Raw genomic sequence first — 18,511 nt, 5'->3', positions numbered from 1 at the left:
CACCTTCAGGGCTGCATGTTAGTAGCTTGCATTCCTACACAGTGGAAGAACTACCACAGAAATCAGCAAATGCTGAGAATCGGGGCTGTATTTATTTGTTTATTTATTTTAAAGATTTTACTTATTTATTTACCTTTAGAGGGGAAGGAGAGAGGGAGAGAAACATCAATGCATGGTTGCCTTTTGTGCGTCCCCTGCTGGGAGTTGGCCTGCAGGGAACTGGCCTGCAACCCAGGCATGTGCCCTGACTGGGAACTGAAGCGCAATCCTCTGGTTCACAGGCCTGTGCTCAATCCACTGAGCTACACCAGCCAGGGCAGGGCTGTATTTATTTATCAATGTCTAGGTTTTAAAAACTGGTGGAATAGTTAGTACTGCAAATCAGAGTAAGTGTCATATCTGTAGCTGTTACAATGTGACCAGTGCAGAACTGCATGGCCCATCTCCTTCCAGTATTTGCAAACTATTACGAGAGTCAGTAAGGGAGATGCTCGTGTCGCTGATGATGAGTGAAGTTCCCCATATTTCTCCAGAGTTTTCCCTTTCCTCTTGTTTGTTAAAGTAAAAGAATGTATTAACTAAATTTTACACGGGAACTACATTTATTCATCAATTATAGCCAGAGATTGATTATTGACTTCAGAGTTTGGCAAAATCAACAAAAGCTTTCTGTGAGAATAAATTGACTATATAAAATTTGATAGAAAGGGGTTTTGATGTTATTACTAATTGTAATTATTATGCTATACATTTTTTATATCAGTAAAATTTGCGATGAACAATAAACATACACACATTTTTTCCTAAGGAAACTGGTGTCGTAAAACATGTACCAGCATGCCATTCACATGCAAGCGTTATTTAGTTTCCAGTTTATTTATTGTGAATTGTAATGTTACCATCTGCCTTTACAAGGCTGGAGATTGTTCTTTGACCGTGTGAGTTAAAGTATTAGCATAGTAGTTGAAGAAAAGCAAGTCCCACAAAGCCTGCTGGTAGACTGTATCATGGCATCAAAAGCCTTCTAAATGTCAATGGACTGACATTCCATTTTGTTAGTCCAAATTTTTGGAAAACTTCCTTCCTTCTGGAACGCATATAATGTGCAGAGCATGTATGACATCCCAGAGAACTTTAAAATCCCTGTTGAATTTTGTTTCCCGCTAGGTATAGTTAGTGAATTAAAGAGTGTGTGAACTTTTTCAAAATACTTACTTGACCCTTAGAAGCTTTTGTAACCACTGTCAATGTTGACAATCTTGAGCAATAGAGTTTAGAAGGGATGTGTTTTATCATTATTTTTTAAATGTTAAATTTCTAGCATTTTACTTTAATTTCTTCAATCTTCTCTTTTAGCTTCTTTTTTCTTATATTTAATTTTTTACATTTACTGAAGAATTGAGAGCAGTGGTATTGATAGTTTAGAGATACATAAGTTCATGGAAAGTTACAAAAAACAGAGAAAGCCAAACAAAATTGTTAAAATATGATTTTAGATATCTACTGTGAATGGGAATTGTAAAATGACATCTAAATCATTATTTCTGAACTTGTTTATGTACCCAGAACCTTTGTTACTTTAAACAGTATAGGTTTCTAATATACGAATGACAAATGGTTTAAAGGGCCCACCCTGTTCAAGATTTCAACTTCCACATGTTCCTAGGATGATTTGCCAAAAGATTGACAAGGTATTTTCTGTAGAAATTGTGACAACATGTTTCTGTTTATTTCCAAGACAGGCTGTGTGTGTGTGTGTGTGTGTGTGTGTGTGTATCTGTGTGTGTGTGTGTGTGCAAGCCCCCACAATAAGAATCCTCACAAGAGTTTGATTTCCTTTCTGGCTATTTGAGAACTATCTTGTTCTATTTGTTACATTCAGGAGGAAATGTAAAACAACAGTCCGTATTGGTTTAAAGCAAAAGAAGCTTGGTGCTCATCATGCGGTCAGTAAGGCAAAAATCACTTCTATTTATTTGGTTTTATGAAACTAATTCTAATGATTGTCTAAGACTTGAGTAATTAAACGTGTCTTTGTTTTCCTAACAGCAGAATTGTTCTCTCAAGTTTAAAGTCAAAATTATCCATAGGTTCTAAAGAGATAATCTAAAGTAATAATCAAAAGAATGAAAAGTAGCATAATTATACTATCGAATCACTTTAACTAGTGAGGTGTTTGGTATGAGAGATCCATCAGCAAAATAAATTTAAAGCAAAATTGAGTCATGCACTCTGGTCATATTCGGGAGATACTTCAATGTAGTTCTAGAAAATCTTCCTGCTATAAGAATATTTCTATAAATGAAATCTCTCTTTTAAAAAATTCTCCTGAACCTTAAGTTCTAAGAGCAGTATTAATTTTTTGCTAGGAAATAAATTTCAGTTTATTTTGAACATTTATTCAGTATATATTCCTTTCCTGCTTTCTTTGGAAGAAATCTGTTATCTGAAGTTTGGTCAGTTTTAAGCTGAAGCTTGAAACTGAAACTTATTTCTCCCAACGAGGGTTTGCATCTTTCATTTCACTGATTTAGAGACAAGAAAAATGTGACAAATTCTTTCCTTTCCAGTGATCTAAGTTACATATTTGCTTATTTTTCTATTATTCTACCCTTAAATTTTGAGATCTGTGACATATAAGCTTAACTTACCCTTTCATCTTCTAAGTAGAGAAGAAAACTTACCTGTTTGCTTTCTCTTATAACAATGGCAGTAGGTCCAAGATAAGCATTCTTGGAGGGAAACATTGTGTATGAGTCTTTCTATTGCATTTATCTGCAATATTTTCAATATTATGTGATTATTTGTATTTCTCAATTTAGAGCTCACTTTTCATAAACTCAAGGAATTCCGTGATTGTAAGACATCTTACAGAGCAACAAACCCAAACATCTTTTTCTTTAATAAAGGAACTGGAATCTAAAGATGGTAAGTGGCTTGCCAACATCATTATTCAAATAATTTGGGGTAGGGCTGAGATAGAATACAGATTTTCAAGCTTCTATTTCTCTTCTATTTCTATACTTTCTGGGGCCACCTCTTAGACTTAAATGATCTCATTTGTGGTTACTCCTCACAAATTAAATGTAAATCAGGAAATTTCAGTATTTTTAATATTTATTTGATTGTCTTAGTTATTGGATTGTTAGAACCTGTTTCACAATAAAAAAAAAAAGTCCATGGTGGCTAGATTGTAATTGTAGCAGGGATTACTGACTTTCTGAGCCCAGATTAAACTCTGGTGGGAAGAACAGAAATAATTGCAATTCAACTCTGGGGTTGAATTAATTGTACATTATATGTTCCTAAGGTAAACAAGCATTTTGGTTCAGTTTGGTTTCTCTCTGCCTCCCCTCCTCCTTTTTTTAAAAAAAAAAAATCCAGTTAAGATTCCGCTATCCAAACATTCAGTCCTTGAATGATAAGCACGTTGGAGTTGAGGGCCACATAAAGACTTTGGAGCATTGGGAATGGAAAGTACTTTGGAGATAATCCAATCTTTATCTTTCACTTCACTAAGGTCCAGAAAGATGAACTGGCCTGTCAAGACCGCTGATACTGGTGGAGCCAGAACTAGAACCTGGGATCCCTCCCTCACAATCCACTTCTTTTTCCATTTCTTCATATATAATGAGGTAGTTAGCATGTACTTCTTTTTGTCCTAGGTAAGAAGTAGAACTAAAGAGAGAAAAAAGATTACTTGTACATACTAGGGGCATCTCTGTTTGAGTTTATTTACACACATGGATGCAAATATGGGAAGGTTTTGAATTTCATTGCATTCATTGAGCCATTTATATAGCATTTTTTGATTATTACAGTACAATGAGGTCCTCCCATAATTATATTTGATACTACAGAAAGTTTTCAGCCTAGAAAATATCTGTTACTAAATTCAGCTATAATTTAATGACAAGGAAAGTTTAATAACGTGTATCTCACCTTGATCAAAAACACCTGAAGCAGCTAAACTGCTGTAGACCCTTGAAGAGAACCCGTCACTTCTCCGTGGAAAACTTCCCATCAGCAGATTCAACCAACCATGGGTGGAAAACAGGATTCTCCACCTGCAGTTGGGAATCTGCCCCTGGGAAACCGCGGTTAGGAAGCTGCTTTGGGGGAAAGCGGAAATACTGTTTTCCATCCTGGGTTGGTTGAGTCTGTGGTTGTCAAACCCCGGATACTGAGGGCGGGTGGTGTTGGAAAAAACCCACCTATAAGTGGGTCCTGCAGTTCAAACCCATATTCGACAGTCAATTGTCTATGTAAGTACCAAAGGAAGATAGGTATGTTCTCCTGGTCAGTGCCACAGAGACTATTGTGTGTGCTCACTTGTTTCCTTTTCCAACTGAATTGCCTTCAGGTGGGTCCAGTTCTGTGTTCTGGGCTATAGAATGCAGGTGAAAGCAATATTTACTTTCAGACCTGGTACCTAAAACCAGTCTTTCGATTCCTGCATTATCTCCCTTGTTTTTCAGCTAGATGATGCAGTAGTTAACATAAAGCCACAGAAATTGAAGATAAGGAATCTTTGAATGACGGCGTAGAGAAAAATCATCCCCGCATGCCCCTCAAACTGCAAATGACTACCACCAAGGTAAGGGACAAACTTCTGTTGTTTTAAGGTATTAGGAGTTAGTTGCTTTGGATGTTTGTGGATTGAGAAGTCATTGCTGAAACACGAAATAATTTTCATTAGAAATTTTGTACTTGATAAAACTTAACTTGTAAGAAAAATCATCTTGTCTGAAATGCTTGGTGAATGAATAGATTAACAAATGAATGAGTTTATGGTGTTGAAAAATGAATCTGGAGGCGACAATGTTTGGAATGGGAAGAGGATGGAGATCATGTAGGAAACACCGGTAAGCATATGTTTAATTTTTTTATTTTATTTTGTAAGAAAATGCCAGTTTTTTAAAGTGGTTGTACCATTTTGCATTTATACAAGAAAGAGAGGAGAGAATCATGTGTCCACTATTCTTGCCAGCATTTATCATCATCAGTATTTTTAATTTTAGCTACTCTTGTGGGTGTTTAGTAGTATCTCGCTGTGATTTTAATTTTTATCTCTCTGATAAGTAATAATGTTAAACATCTTATCATGTGTTTATTAGTCATTCATTTATCCTCTCTGGTGAGCTGACATTTTAAATCTTGTCTTTTTATTTTACTGTGAGTTTTTTATATATTCTGGATACAGTTCTTTATCAAATATGTGTCATGAAGATATCTCCTCCTAATCTGTGGCTCCTATTTTCATTTCCTTATAGTGTCTTTCAAAGAGAAGATTTCTTTTGGACCAATTATATCCATTTTATCAGTTAATTTTTAAGAATTTTTGTATTTTTATGTCTTCTAAGAAGTCTTTACCTAATCTTAGGTCATATAGATTTTCTCTTATGCTTTCTTTCAGAAGTTCGATACATTTATCTTTTATGTTTAGGTCAATAATCTGTTTTGAGTTTATTTTTCTATGTGATGGGGAACAAAGGTTGACGTTCATTTTTACATATGTAAATATCTACTTGATCCAGCATCATTTGTTGAAAAGACTACCCACTCCCCCGTTGAATCACCGTACATTTATTATAGTTCTGTTCTTCACTAACACCACTCCAGCGTTGGGATAGTCCTTGGAGTCAGATGATGCGAGTCTTGCAGTTCTGTTGACCTTGTAAAAATTGTTTTGTCTGTTCAGTTGCTTTGCCCATCCATGCATATTTTTGAGTCAGCTTGTTGATTTTTATACAAAAGATTATTGAGATTTTGATTGATCTCATGACAAATCTATTGATCAATTTACAGAAAATGGATTTCCTCACAAGGTTGAATTTTCTAATTTGAGAATATTTCTCCATTTATTTAATTTCTCTCAATGATTTTCTGAAATAATCAATGTACAAGTTTTGCACTTATTTAGTGAAATGTATCCTTAAATGTTTTATGTTTTTGATGCTGTATTTGATTTTTTGATTGAAAGTTCCAATTGTTAGATGCTAATAGAAATACAACAGAATTTTGCCTGTCAATCTTTTTTTTATTTTTTAAAGATTTTTAAAAAGATTTTATTTATTTATTTATTTATCTTTAGAGGGGAAGGAGAGAGGGAGAGAAGCCTCAATGTATGGTTGCCTTTCGTGCGTCCCTTGCTGGGAACTGGCCTGTAGGGAACTGGCCTGCAACCCAGGCATGTCCCTGACTGGGAATCGAACCGCGATCCTCTGGTTCGCAGGCCTGTGCTCAATCCACTGAGCTATACCAGCCAGGGCCAGCCTGTCAACCTTATATATTGTAGCTTTGCTAAAGTCATTTGTTGCTGCTCATCATGTTTTTGTAGATTCCTTAAGATTTTCTACCTTGACAATCATGTCACATGGAGGTGAGGATGCAATTATTTCTCACTTTCCAAACTGTTATTTATTGATTGATTTATTTTACATTATTGTACTTGTTAAGTTCCTCAGTACCATGTTGATCAAAAGTTCTGAGATTAGACATCCTTTTCTTGATCCCAGCATTCATGGGGGAAACATTTGTTCTTTTACCATTAAATATAATACTAGAAGTAGAATTTTTGTTGATGCTCTTTAACAAGTTGGGGAAGTTTCTTTTTATTTATACTTCTTGGAAATTTCTATCATGCACTGACTTTGGATTTTGTCAAATTACTTTTCTCCATTTACTAATATGCTAAAATTTTTTGTAGTCTATTAATGTAACAATGTACAGTTATTGATTTTTAAATGTTGAAACAAACCTCACATTTTCTCAAAAGAATGCTACTGGTCACGTATTTTTTGAACTGACTTGCTGAAACGTTAACTAGAATTTTGCATCTATACTAAGAAGAGATGTTGGTCTTTAGTTTTGTGTGTTCTTTTTGTAGGATCTTTGTCTGGTTTCAACATCAGTATAATGGTGGAATCTGTAGTTTTGGGGAGAGATTGTGAATAATTATCATTTATTCATTACATGTTTAGTGGAGTTCACCAGTGAAGCAATCTCCTCCTGCTCCTTCTCATAGCACATTTTTTTAGTGAGTTTTAGTAGTTTATGTCTTTCATGAAAACCATATGTCATTTTAATTACTTATTTACTTGTTTGTCTTCTTTATTAGATTTTTATAGACTCTTTGAGTAAAGGGACCCTGCCTTTTATTTTTAAGGCTCCGGGACTTTGTGTAGTGTCAGGTACATGGTAAATATTCAATAAATACTTCTTAAATAAATGAAGAGGTGGGTGAATTTGGGGGGAGAATACAAGGAGTTGCATAGGAGAAAACCAGAGGTACATCAAGAGGGATTAAGATGAAAGAGAAATGAGCCCACATAGAAAGATCAACACAAGTGTGTTCAGGAGGAGGGTGAGATCGGGAAATGGTAGAGTGTGCATCTTCCAGCATTGAAGTGGGAGTTAAGCTGGATTAAGATAAACCAGAAGTAAGCCTAGGGGTTTACTGAACTGAGGAGTTTGGATATTGGTCTGTGTATATAGGGAAGCCATTGAAGGTTTTTGAGAAGGGGGATTCTAAGAACTATTCTGCGTTTAAAGGGATGTTTCATGTGGGATTGATTAGAGAGGATAGAGACAAGAGGCAATGAAAGCAGTTAGGAGGCTGTTGCAATACTACTTTAGTGAGTAATAAGGAGGACACAAATTAGCCATGCTATGAGCTTAAAGAAAAGAGATTTTGTTTTTGGAAAGTAGGATTCTTCAGATTTTTTTCACCTGAATGGGTGGTGAATGAGGAGATGAAAGATGATCCCTGAGTCTGCGTGGATGGTAATGCCATTAACCAGGAGGCAATTACAAGCAAAAGGGCAGGTTTGCTGCACAGGGGAGCTTAACCACAATCAAATAAAGGGTTCTGGGACTCAGGAAAATTGATGATTTTGGCGGCACATGAACAGTCGTAAAAGTCAAAGCTACTGAAATAAAGAACAGTGAATGGGAAGAATCCCTAGAAATAGGGGAAATCCTCCATAGTAGAGGAAAAATAAAAGCTAATGAAGTTCTGGCCTGAGGAAGGAGGAGAGCCAAGAAAGCAGAGATTTTTTTTCAAGAAAGAATTTCAAAAAGTGCTGAGAATTGGAAGGTGGTGGAGCAGAGTGACTGAGTCTAGAGACAGGAGTCAAGCATTTCCTGCTGAATCTGTTTTAACATTTGTAGGCTGCATGACTTTAAGCAAGTTATACAACCTTTATTTGTAGAGTGAAGGCGATCTTGTAACATACCTCAGAATGCTGTTGCAAAGAATAAATGAGAAATAATACCCTTAAAGTTCTTCTCACTTTGTGTGGTATATACAAAGCAAATAATATTTACTGCTGTCAACAGTAGTGAAAGGTTTTAGTTCCAAAAAATGAGGGAGAAGTAGATGTAAGTTTTGTTTCTTTGGAAGGCAAGGCAAACATGACACCTTGTAGGAGCTGTTCTTATGCAGGATATGTGTGTGGATAGTTGTGTATGCACCCCAATAAAAATAGTTAATTCTAAATGGACCTGATAATTTATATGAAAAGAGAGTCTAAGGAAAATATCAAGAAGGCTACTGTTTATTCTAGAAAAAGATTTATGAAGAAATGCCTCAAAGAAATGAATCAAAGACAGATACATGCAAATTATTTTTTGCATGAATCAAAAATTACTCAATGCTATTTTATCACAGTATATTATGTCAGTTTTTATTCCTCTCAAACAAGTAAATAATTTAGATTTTGATCATGTTTTAAACTTAAGTTACTTGGCTTATGAAACAAGCCATTAAATGAAAAAAGGCCAGATGTCTGTGTTTTAATGTTCAAATAGAATCTGAAGAATGATCATTTATGACTTTGACTTATCATTAATAGTCTATTTAAATTAACATTTACAATTTTTATGGAATTTGAAAAGAAGATTGTGAAATCTCACATCTCAACAATGTCAAAAGCTTGAGCACGGCTTGAAAACTGTATTTTAATAGAAACAGACTCATAGATACAGAGAACAGATGTCAGAAGAGAGGGGTTGGGAGACTGGGTTAAAATAGTTAAGGAATTAATAACAACAACCAAAAACCTCACAGGTAGACAGCAGTATGGAGATTACCAGAAGGAAAGGGGGTGGTGGGATGGTAGGCGACTTGACTTGGGGTGGTAAACACACAATACAATGTATAATGTAGATGATGTATTATAAAATTGTACCCCTGAAACCTGTATAACTTTACTAACCAATGACACCCCAGTAAATTCAATTAAAATGTCATTGCCAGGACAGTCATTTTGGTCAGAGCATAGTGGCAAGCATGACCAGGGAGCATAATACAGCCCACACACAATTTACACACATGCGTTGTGGGTGTAGAGTCCCCTTTAGAGTGAACGCCTGTACCACGTCCTGAAGCTGTAGAGAGCTCTAAGCTTTTCCCCCTATTTTGTGGTTTCTGCAAAGTAAACACGACTTCTTATCTTTCTTTTTGCTGGAATCCACACGTATTTCAGCAGAACTAAGTGACTGACTTTCTTCCCAGACACAAACATAATGCCTCCAGAACTAAAATTCCTAGTTCCTTCTTCTGGACAGAAAAGATACAAACCAAAGCTGTTTTTAACTTTCTTCTTTGCTAACCTACCAAGCCACAACAGCGGAACCTCCCTTTGATTACCGGTGCGGGTCTACTGTGGTCATCGAATATTATACAATAAACTGTTTACATAGCAGCCCTTTTTACAGGTTTTAAATCTTCCCAAGCTGCCAGTGTCTGAAGCCGAGCCTGCCAGCTGGCAGACAGAGAGGTGCTTGTGTTCTAGTTGATTGCGGTAATTAACAGCCCAAACTGTCAGAAGGTGACAGCAGGCAGAAAGTTCTTGCCCTGAGGTCACAGCTGGACTCCAACAACTTGCTCCTGATTTACCAGTAAAACTAATAATGTAAGTAATATTGGTATTAAATTATAAAATCAAGGGTCAGACTGAAATTCTGGTTTGTCCCAGACATTCACTGGCAGCAAATTAGCGGTAACATCTTGTAGTTACTCTGCCCTCTTAAACGACCCCTGCAAAAATCAGCCCATGCCTATTTCGGCAACAATATGTGGGTTTCTGTACACTTAAAGAAGCCAAGTGGTGTCTTTCACTTAGTTTTCTTTCCATAAATGCACCTTCACAGAACTGCCAGCAGTTTCTTATAACTGCAGAGAACACAGGACTAGAGGCATAATAGCTACTCATTTTTATGGAATATTCACTATGTACCAGCTGCTGGATGAAGGGCTTTGTAAGCATGGTTTCCTTTAATCCCTACAACCATACTAATATAACAGTGCTATTACATTTATCACTTTACAGACGGGGAAATCGAGAACCAGAGACATGAAGTAACTTCTCTTAAAATCACCCAGCTGGGAGGTTAGAGCCAAGATTTGAACGCATAGCCTGGCTCTAGGGCCCCCATTCTCAATGGCTCTATTGAATTGCCAGATTAGTAATGGCCTTGAAGAATCTTTTGGATCAGCAAATGGTTTGCAGCAAAAGAAGAATGTAGTCAGTCTTCGCTCTGCAAGGAGGGGAATGTGTTAGAGAGGTATCGATAGATGTGTGGAGATCATTTAGGAGCTGAGTGGAATCTGGATGGTAAAGGATAGTTCTGGAGTTGACTAAGTGGAGGTAATAGGAACACACGGAGAAGAGATACTAAATAGGCAGGATTTACTCCCCTACTGAGTGTTAAAAAAAGGATATTGACTTGAGCAGCTGACTAGGTGATGGTACAGTTATTACTGAGTCAATTGTTGATAATTTATAGAAAAAGTCAGAACATAATTTTTGGTATCTTGATAAAATAGGAGGTCTATATGACCATTTGGGCAACAGTTGGGAGCCAATATAGATTAATTATAACATGGTGACATTTAGTACGTAACTGTATTAGGCAATAAAGTTTATTTTGGCCTGAGATTTGTTACCCAACAGTGTTACTTAATAATAGGACATGTGGGCAATGACCAAACATAGATGTCTTCTGGAATTCCACAGCCTGCTGATGGTCTTTCGCAGCTCTGATCTAAAGGTTTAGTTTATAATCTTTAATAATACCTGGGGGATATCTGTGACAGTTTGTCAGAGATTATTTTTGCAGAATTAGAATTTTCCTCTAATTTGTTAGTTTATTATTTGACAAACATGTCAAAATAAAAATTAGCTTTTACAGTTATGCTAAAGAGGCAGTTTTCTATTTAAAAAAGCCAGGCTTTTTATTCACTATTCACTGGCACTTGTCAAATATGGTATTTGTTTAGAACATAACTTTCTTGTGAACTTCATGTCTTTGTGACTCAGTCTATACTGTTGTAACTTTCTCCTATTTTTCTCTCAAGAAGCATTTCTTGAGAAAATGAAATAGATAAAGAAGATAACTGGCCAGCTATTTAATGTGCTTTCATATAGGGCAGTGATTCAAATTGTTTTGTAATAAGATTTCTTCATATTGTTTTGATATTCTCTAAGCATTTCAGGGTTAAAACAATTTCCAACCAAACTTCATTATCAAGTTATAACATTTTTTCATTTTTATATTAGAGCTTCTGATAAATGTGAAATAATGGGGTTATACTATCTTAGGTACTTGCAATATCTGGAAAGTGGTGAAGTTACTAATTTTATATTATATTTTAGTAAGTCAAGGAGGCCTGCTGTAATCTCTGCATTAATCACTTAAATTAGTAATGTATCACTGAGAAGAAACAGAGTGAGAAATGAGATGATATAAAATATTTGCTCAATGCCATAGAAAGTAAGGTGAAAATGAAATGTAAGAGGTGGGTGGAGAATAAAAGTAAGACAGATGATTTAAGCCTGAATATATCAGAATTATATTAAATATAAATATAATAAAGACTCTAATTATAAAGCAGAGGTAATCAGACTCCTTAAGAAAGCCCAAAATGTGCTACTTACAAAAGATACAGCTTGAATATTAGGCTAAAATAGGGTTGAAAGTAAAAGGATGGAAAGTCACACAAAATGCAAATTAACCAAAAGAAATCTGGTGTATAAAACTAATACCAAACTTGATTTTAGGCAAGAGACATTACTAGAGAAAGAGAAGGATATTTCATAATGATAAAATGTTCAATCCAGTGAGATGACTTGAGAATTTTAGGTTTGCATGCACTTAATATGTAGCTTGAAAATACATGAAGCAAAACTAACATAACTAAAAGGACAAACAGAATCAACAATCATATTTGAAAATTTTAACACATATTTTTCAGTAACTGATGGAACAGGGAGAAAAATCAATAAATGTATAAACACAGTGAACTTACAATTTGATTAAATGTATAAAATACTGCACACTATAATAGCAGGATATATATTTTTTCAAATGTATTTGTAACAATTGCCAAAACTGACCACAAAAATAAATACAGATTAACAAGGAAATTTTCAGTACAACCCCCAGCATAATTTTAAAATAATACATGAATCAAAAATTAACTAATAGAAAGTAGAAAATACTTAAAACTCAATAGTAATAAAGATATAATATACAAATACCTTGCAAGAAAATGAGACAGAAATTTATAGCTCTAAATTTATATATTAAGAAAAAAAAGACCAATAACAAATTATCTCAAATATCTATCTTGAGAAATTGTAAACAACAAATTAAACACAAAGAAAGTTGAAGGTGGGAAATAATAAAAAGGACAGTAACCTATGAAAGAATTTCTCTTTGAAGAGAATAATAAAATTGATAAACAACTGAAGTGATGAAAGAAAAAAAAAGAGAATTCTTAACATTGGAATGGAAAAAGAGTGATCACAACTTCTAAGAGTGATCCAAATTCTATGGACATTATAATCATCGAAAGAGAACATTGCAAACATTTTTATTGTAATAAATTTTAAAATGAGAATGAAATGTGTTGCTTCCTAGAAACATATCTATCAAAACTGAAACAAATCTTTAAAAATCTGAATAGTTCAATATGGAAATTGACTTGATGATTGAAAACTTCTTTACAAAAATATTTTCAGACTAGATATGTTTACTGGTGAGTTTTACCAAACATTTAAGAAAGATATAACATCGATATTAGCACATTCTTCAAAGGATAAGGAAAGGTGGAGAAAATGGTTTCCATCCAGTTTTATAAGCCAACTTAATTTTGATACCAAATCCTGGTATCGTACACACATGCAAAATAGAAAATTATAAGCCAGTTTCTTATGAACATACATGCAAAATTACTTAACAAAATACTGTCAGTCAGGCAGGCATTATTATGCTTATTTCATTGTTCGGGGGAAACTGAAGCTCAGATTGGTTAATAATTACCTGAATTTACATAGCTAATAAAGCCAGGCATAAAGTTAGGTATAACCAGTCATAAGTCAAAGGACTATTATCAGTCTTTTGGTGTCTTCTAAATATACTTTTTAAATTCTAAAATAAGCCCTGCCCTGTAGCAGTGTGAATTAACCTTTCTTTTTGCTGCCCTGGCATTTTATATATATCTGTGTTAAAACACTTATCACACAATTTGTTAATGTTTATTTACTTGTCTGTGCCAAGTGTCTTTTCCACACCTCATCCTCTCATGTTGGACAAAAAGTTCTTTAGGAACTGTGATTTATCCTGTTTTTTTTAAATTTAATTTACTTTAATTGTTCAAGTATAGTTTTCTGTCTTTTACACCCAGCCCAGCCCACCTCCCCAGTGCTCCCCACCTCCCTTCCATTTCCACCCCCCCCGCCCCGGCCCCAGTTTTTGTCCATGTGTCCATACTTGTTCCTGTAAACCCTTCCCCTTTTCCCCTGCAATTCCCTCCCCTCTCCCTTCTGGTCACTGTCGGCCTGTTCTCTATTTCAGTGTCTTTGCTTATATTTTGCTTGCTTGTTTGTTTTGTTGTTTAGGTTTCTGTTAAAGGTGAGATCATATGGTATTTGTCTTTTACTGCCTGGCTTATTTCACTCAGCATAATGCTTTCCAGTTCCATCCATGCTGTTGCAAAGGGTAGGAGCTCTTTCTCTCTTTCTGCTGCATAGAATTCCATTGTGTAAATGTACCATAGTTTTTGGATCCATTGATTTACTGATGGGCACCTAGGTTGCTTCCAGTATTTGGCTATTGTAAATTGTGCTGCCATGAACATTGGGGTGCATAGGTTCTTTTGGATTGGTGTTTCAAGGTTCTTAGGGTATAATCCTAGCAGTGGAATTGCTGGGTCAAAAGGCAGATCCATTTCTAGTTTTCTGAGAAAATCCCATACTGTTCTCCATAGTGGTTGTACCAGTCTGAAATCCCAACAGTGCACTAGAGTCCCCCTTTCCCCACAACCTCTCCAACACTTGTTGTTTGTTGCTTTGTTTATGATGGCCATTCTGACCAGCGTAAAGTGTTATCTCATTGTGGTTTTAATTTGCAGCTCTCTGATAGCTAGCGATATTGAGCATCTTCTCATGTGTCTCTGGATCCTCTGTATGTCCTCCTTGGAGAAGTGTCTGTTCAAGCCCTTTACCCACTTTTTAATTGGGTTGCTTGTCTTCTTAGAGTGGAGTCCTGTAAGTTCTTTGTATATTTTGGAGATTAAACCTTTGTCTGAGGTATCATTGGTAAATATGTTTTCCCATACAGTTAGTTCTCTTTTTATTTTAAGAATGTTTTCTTCAGCCGTGCAGAAGGTTTTCGTTTTGATGAGATCCCATTTGTTTATTCTTTCCTTTTTGTTCCTTGCTCTAGGGGACATATTCTGTTTATTTTTGTATCCTCTTTTGGACTTAGAAGGGTACTGAAGTAATGTTGTTGAATAAATAAATGAATGCCTAGGTAAGAAAAATATTTTAATAGGACACAGAATGCACTGACTAGGGAAAGATGAACAAATCTGACTAGAGTAAAATTAGGGAATTTCATTTGTCTAAAGACATTTGTATGATGTTACTTTTGCCAGAGATTCTACATGGTTTTGTTCCCTAAGTCTAAAAAGCATAATATATTAATTTCTATTGGGATATCAGTACCATTTAAATTTAAATTAATATGCCTTTAACTTTATTAATATTCCCATTGTCATGATCTTTTTTCATTGCTTTTCAAAGCATAAATATGCTTTTATTTCAGAAAAAATAGTTCTTAGTGTAAGAAACATGTTTTAGTTATTTTCTTTGTGATAGAAATTTAAAGCATTTATTAAAATCATTCACTATTATGTGACTATTTAGTAATTTATGACTATTCTTATTACAAAGTGCAAACTTTACTGCCTTAAATAAATTTGTGAGTCAAAGAGTAGTTTCAAAAATTTAGCAATTTATTTTTAAGATTTCAATATATAGGCTTTACTTGGCTTTAATAAACTGGTTAATTGGTAATATTTTCCTTTTTTTCACTTGGGAAAGAAGAACAGTGAGAAAGGCCATTTATTTATTGTTATGCCAAAATCTTTTCTTTTGTTAATTATCCATCCAGCCTAGCTGTAGGCACTATAACCTATAATTGTCAGGACAAAAAAATGAGACTCAGAAGATTTAAGTTTCTCGCCCAGAGTCATAAGCTATTCAGCGGCAGAGCTTGCTCTTGAATCCATAGATGTGTCAACTCAAAGCTGATGACTCTGCTTTTGTCAAGGACCTCCACTTGGCAAAGCTCCAAGGACTTGCCATTCACCTTCATTTTGCCATTATCTGCCATCATCTTTCTTTACCAGTCTGTAACATTCACCAAAATTGAGCTCTTCTTCCTTCTCCTCCCCACCAAAAGTCACTTTCGTTTATTAAATGTTGATTTTTACAGATCAGAACTACAAAATAAGAGTAGAGATAGGCCTTGGTTGGAAGCTGTAGGCCTGACCTTATATAACTCATGCTGCAGCAACTTAGACAGGACAAGCAGTAGGTATATCTTTGAAGCTGGGAAAGTGGAAGGAGGATTTGGATCCTGCCGTATCCTGCCTCCCCCAATCTCTCTCAAGTCACACAACCATCCATGTGAAGCAGCAGAGTAGGATATCTCTCCTGCTATCACAGTGAAATGCATGGCACCAGGGGAGCTTGTTTAGATGGCACAGAATCCAAGGAACCTTAACATGAAAAGAAACTGGTAACAAACTATAGATGGAGAGACAGAAGGTGTGATAGGGCAAGTTCAAGGAGAGAAAAATTTCCTCTTGTCTACCCATGGGATGCTGACACCCAGTCTTTTGTGCTGGGCGGTTACTGGCTAGCTAGTTCCTCTTCTTCAGAGTCCTTCTTGTGTCTCCTCTTCTTTTTGCTTTTGTTCTTTCCTGAGGAATGATCATTGCAGGACACAAACTATCCTCTTGAAACTCTCACTTAGCTGTCTTGAGAATGATCAGATAATGAGCCCCTAGGAGGCATTGGTTTCTTTTTCATCTTTACATTTATTTTCTTTTTCTTTGACTTGTCCCTCTTAGAACACTCACCCTGGTCCCCATTACATTATTTTATGTTTTTTTTCATATTCCCTCCTGGCATCCTTCCCCTTACCATCCCACTTTTATTCATTCCCTTTGGATATTCCCTTCCAGATCTGGTCTGCCTTCTTGTAAAGATCTGTGGTACTGGTGCCAGGATGGTCTGACTTGATCTTCTCTCAGCCAGTGTTGAAGCACAGCATCTACACAGACATGCTGTCCTTGCAGGCATTGGGATCTTTGCCTTTCTCCACCGCCATGCTTCTTGTGACCCTTGTGATCCTTGAACATCTGGTCTTTTTGAGCTGTTTCCTCTTCTTCTCTTACCAATCATTGTCACCCTCATTACTCGAGGAGCTGGCAGAACATTGCTGTCAAACTCCTCTGCCATTTTTTCCTTTTGTTCACCTGAGCCGAGTGGCTTGCTAGCCAATCGTTGTTGTTGGTGGCATTCTCTAAGTAGGTGTCATTTCTCAGTTCCAAGTAGGCATCATGCCTATTTTCATCAGAGGCAGAGACCTATTTATTGTAGTTTGGGTTCATCCTCCTTTTCAATACTTAGTTTTTGATGTTGAGCTTTTTTGCATTGTCAGAATCAGTTTCCAATACTCCCCCTCCCAATGCTGCTGAAGATATACTGAGTTTCCTGCTTGGTCTCAGTTTGAAAGTCAAAGGAACATGTGGTGGTCCACAGGCAAAGCTGATGAAGGAGATCTCATTGAAGCAGATGTACATGGGTACATCTGAAGCAGCAGCTCAATCCTGAGCTTACCATGTAGGAACAGGTGATACCACAGGGCCCTAAGTGTTCTAGGAAGTTACCTGGGACTGTAGTCTTATGGTTCACTAGTGCTTTCATGGCCTGATGAACCATTTTTTCTTAGTATTCTGATATGTTCTTATTGAGTGTCTTTCAAAGTACTTCTCCATCTCTTCCTTGTTTATATTGGAAGTCAAGAAAATGTCCTCAACCTTTGGAGAAAAGGAGGCTAAGGAAGTAGTAAAAGGTTTGTCTCTGCTTGATTATTTGGGGGATCCAGGCTGATCACACACACAAAAAAATCCAATGCTAGTCTTTCTGGGGCAGCAAAAAGAGATGAGGTACCAGGGTGTAGGACATCTTATAATAAAAGATCTTGCTGTGCAGGTGTGAAAGGTGGGGTAGATACAAATATTCCAAAACCCAAGGGAAGTCAGACAATGCAGCTCCTGAAAAGGTGCATCTCCAGTGGCCTGGATTATGTCCATCTCAGATAGCACGTATTGGGTGGACATCTCAACTAGGTATACACCATACTCCAGGGTAGGAGGCGCATCGAGTTTTACTCACATGAGACCGACTTGGCATCAACATTCTGATGTAACTTCAGTGTCACCTCATTCTTGCCTGTGGTACACTGAGACATGTTTTGCTGAGGGGTATCTCAAAGACCAGCTAGTCACCAATGTCAAAGAAAAGCAGCAGTCCACCAAACTTCACTGTTCCCAAGTTCTAGCCCTTCACATATAGGGCTTTCTTCATCAGCGCAAGGCAATAGTGAGTTTTAGAGAAACTCTCTGACTTAGAATTTTGCAATTCAGATTCTCATAAACCACCAAAGTTGTAAACATGGTCATTTTCTGTGAAATGTTCAAGCCTGTAACCCAGAACTATACTGTGTTAGATGTCTTCCTTCAACACTCTAACCTGGATGTTGTCTACTTTTCCCAACTTGCTATTCTTGAAGATGGTACCCAAGGACCTCAATCTCAACCAGGCATCATTCATGGAGCCTTCTGCCTTCTGATTGGCATCTTGAATTCCTGTGTCTCTGCCATGAGAACAAAGATTTATCTAATTTGTTCATCACTTTTTAACACTTAGCACAGTGCCTATATGGCACCTGATAAATGTTTGTAGAGTAAGTGAAAGAATTAATGGGTGCATTCCTTTAACAGTACAGCTCGGTATGGACCACATATAGGTTTATGTCACAGTTGTGCCTATATAAACTTCATCAATAATCTACTAAGAATAAATATTATTTTTATAAATTATACCAATGTTTATTCAATCACCCACAAAAAATAGAGACTTTCCATTTC

General features: G+C 36.2%; 1 pseudogene; it reads right to left on the bottom strand.

Annotated features, from left to right (window-relative positions):
• Window positions 1-16,163: 16,163 nt before the first annotated feature.
• On the bottom strand, window positions 16,164-18,244 carry LOC118984615 (FACT complex subunit SSRP1-like; annotated as a pseudogene).
• Between the last annotated feature and the right edge of the window lie 267 nt (window positions 18,245-18,511).

Source organism: Sturnira hondurensis, unplaced genomic scaffold, assembly GCF_014824575.4.
Source record: "Sturnira hondurensis isolate 20B ecotype Veracruz unplaced genomic scaffold, ASM1482457v3 Scaffold0003693, whole genome shotgun sequence".
Lineage (NCBI taxonomy): Eukaryota > Metazoa > Chordata > Mammalia > Chiroptera > Phyllostomidae > Sturnira > Sturnira hondurensis.
The sequence above is the reverse complement of the archived record's forward strand: the minus strand, read 5'-3'. Positions and strand labels throughout refer to the sequence as shown.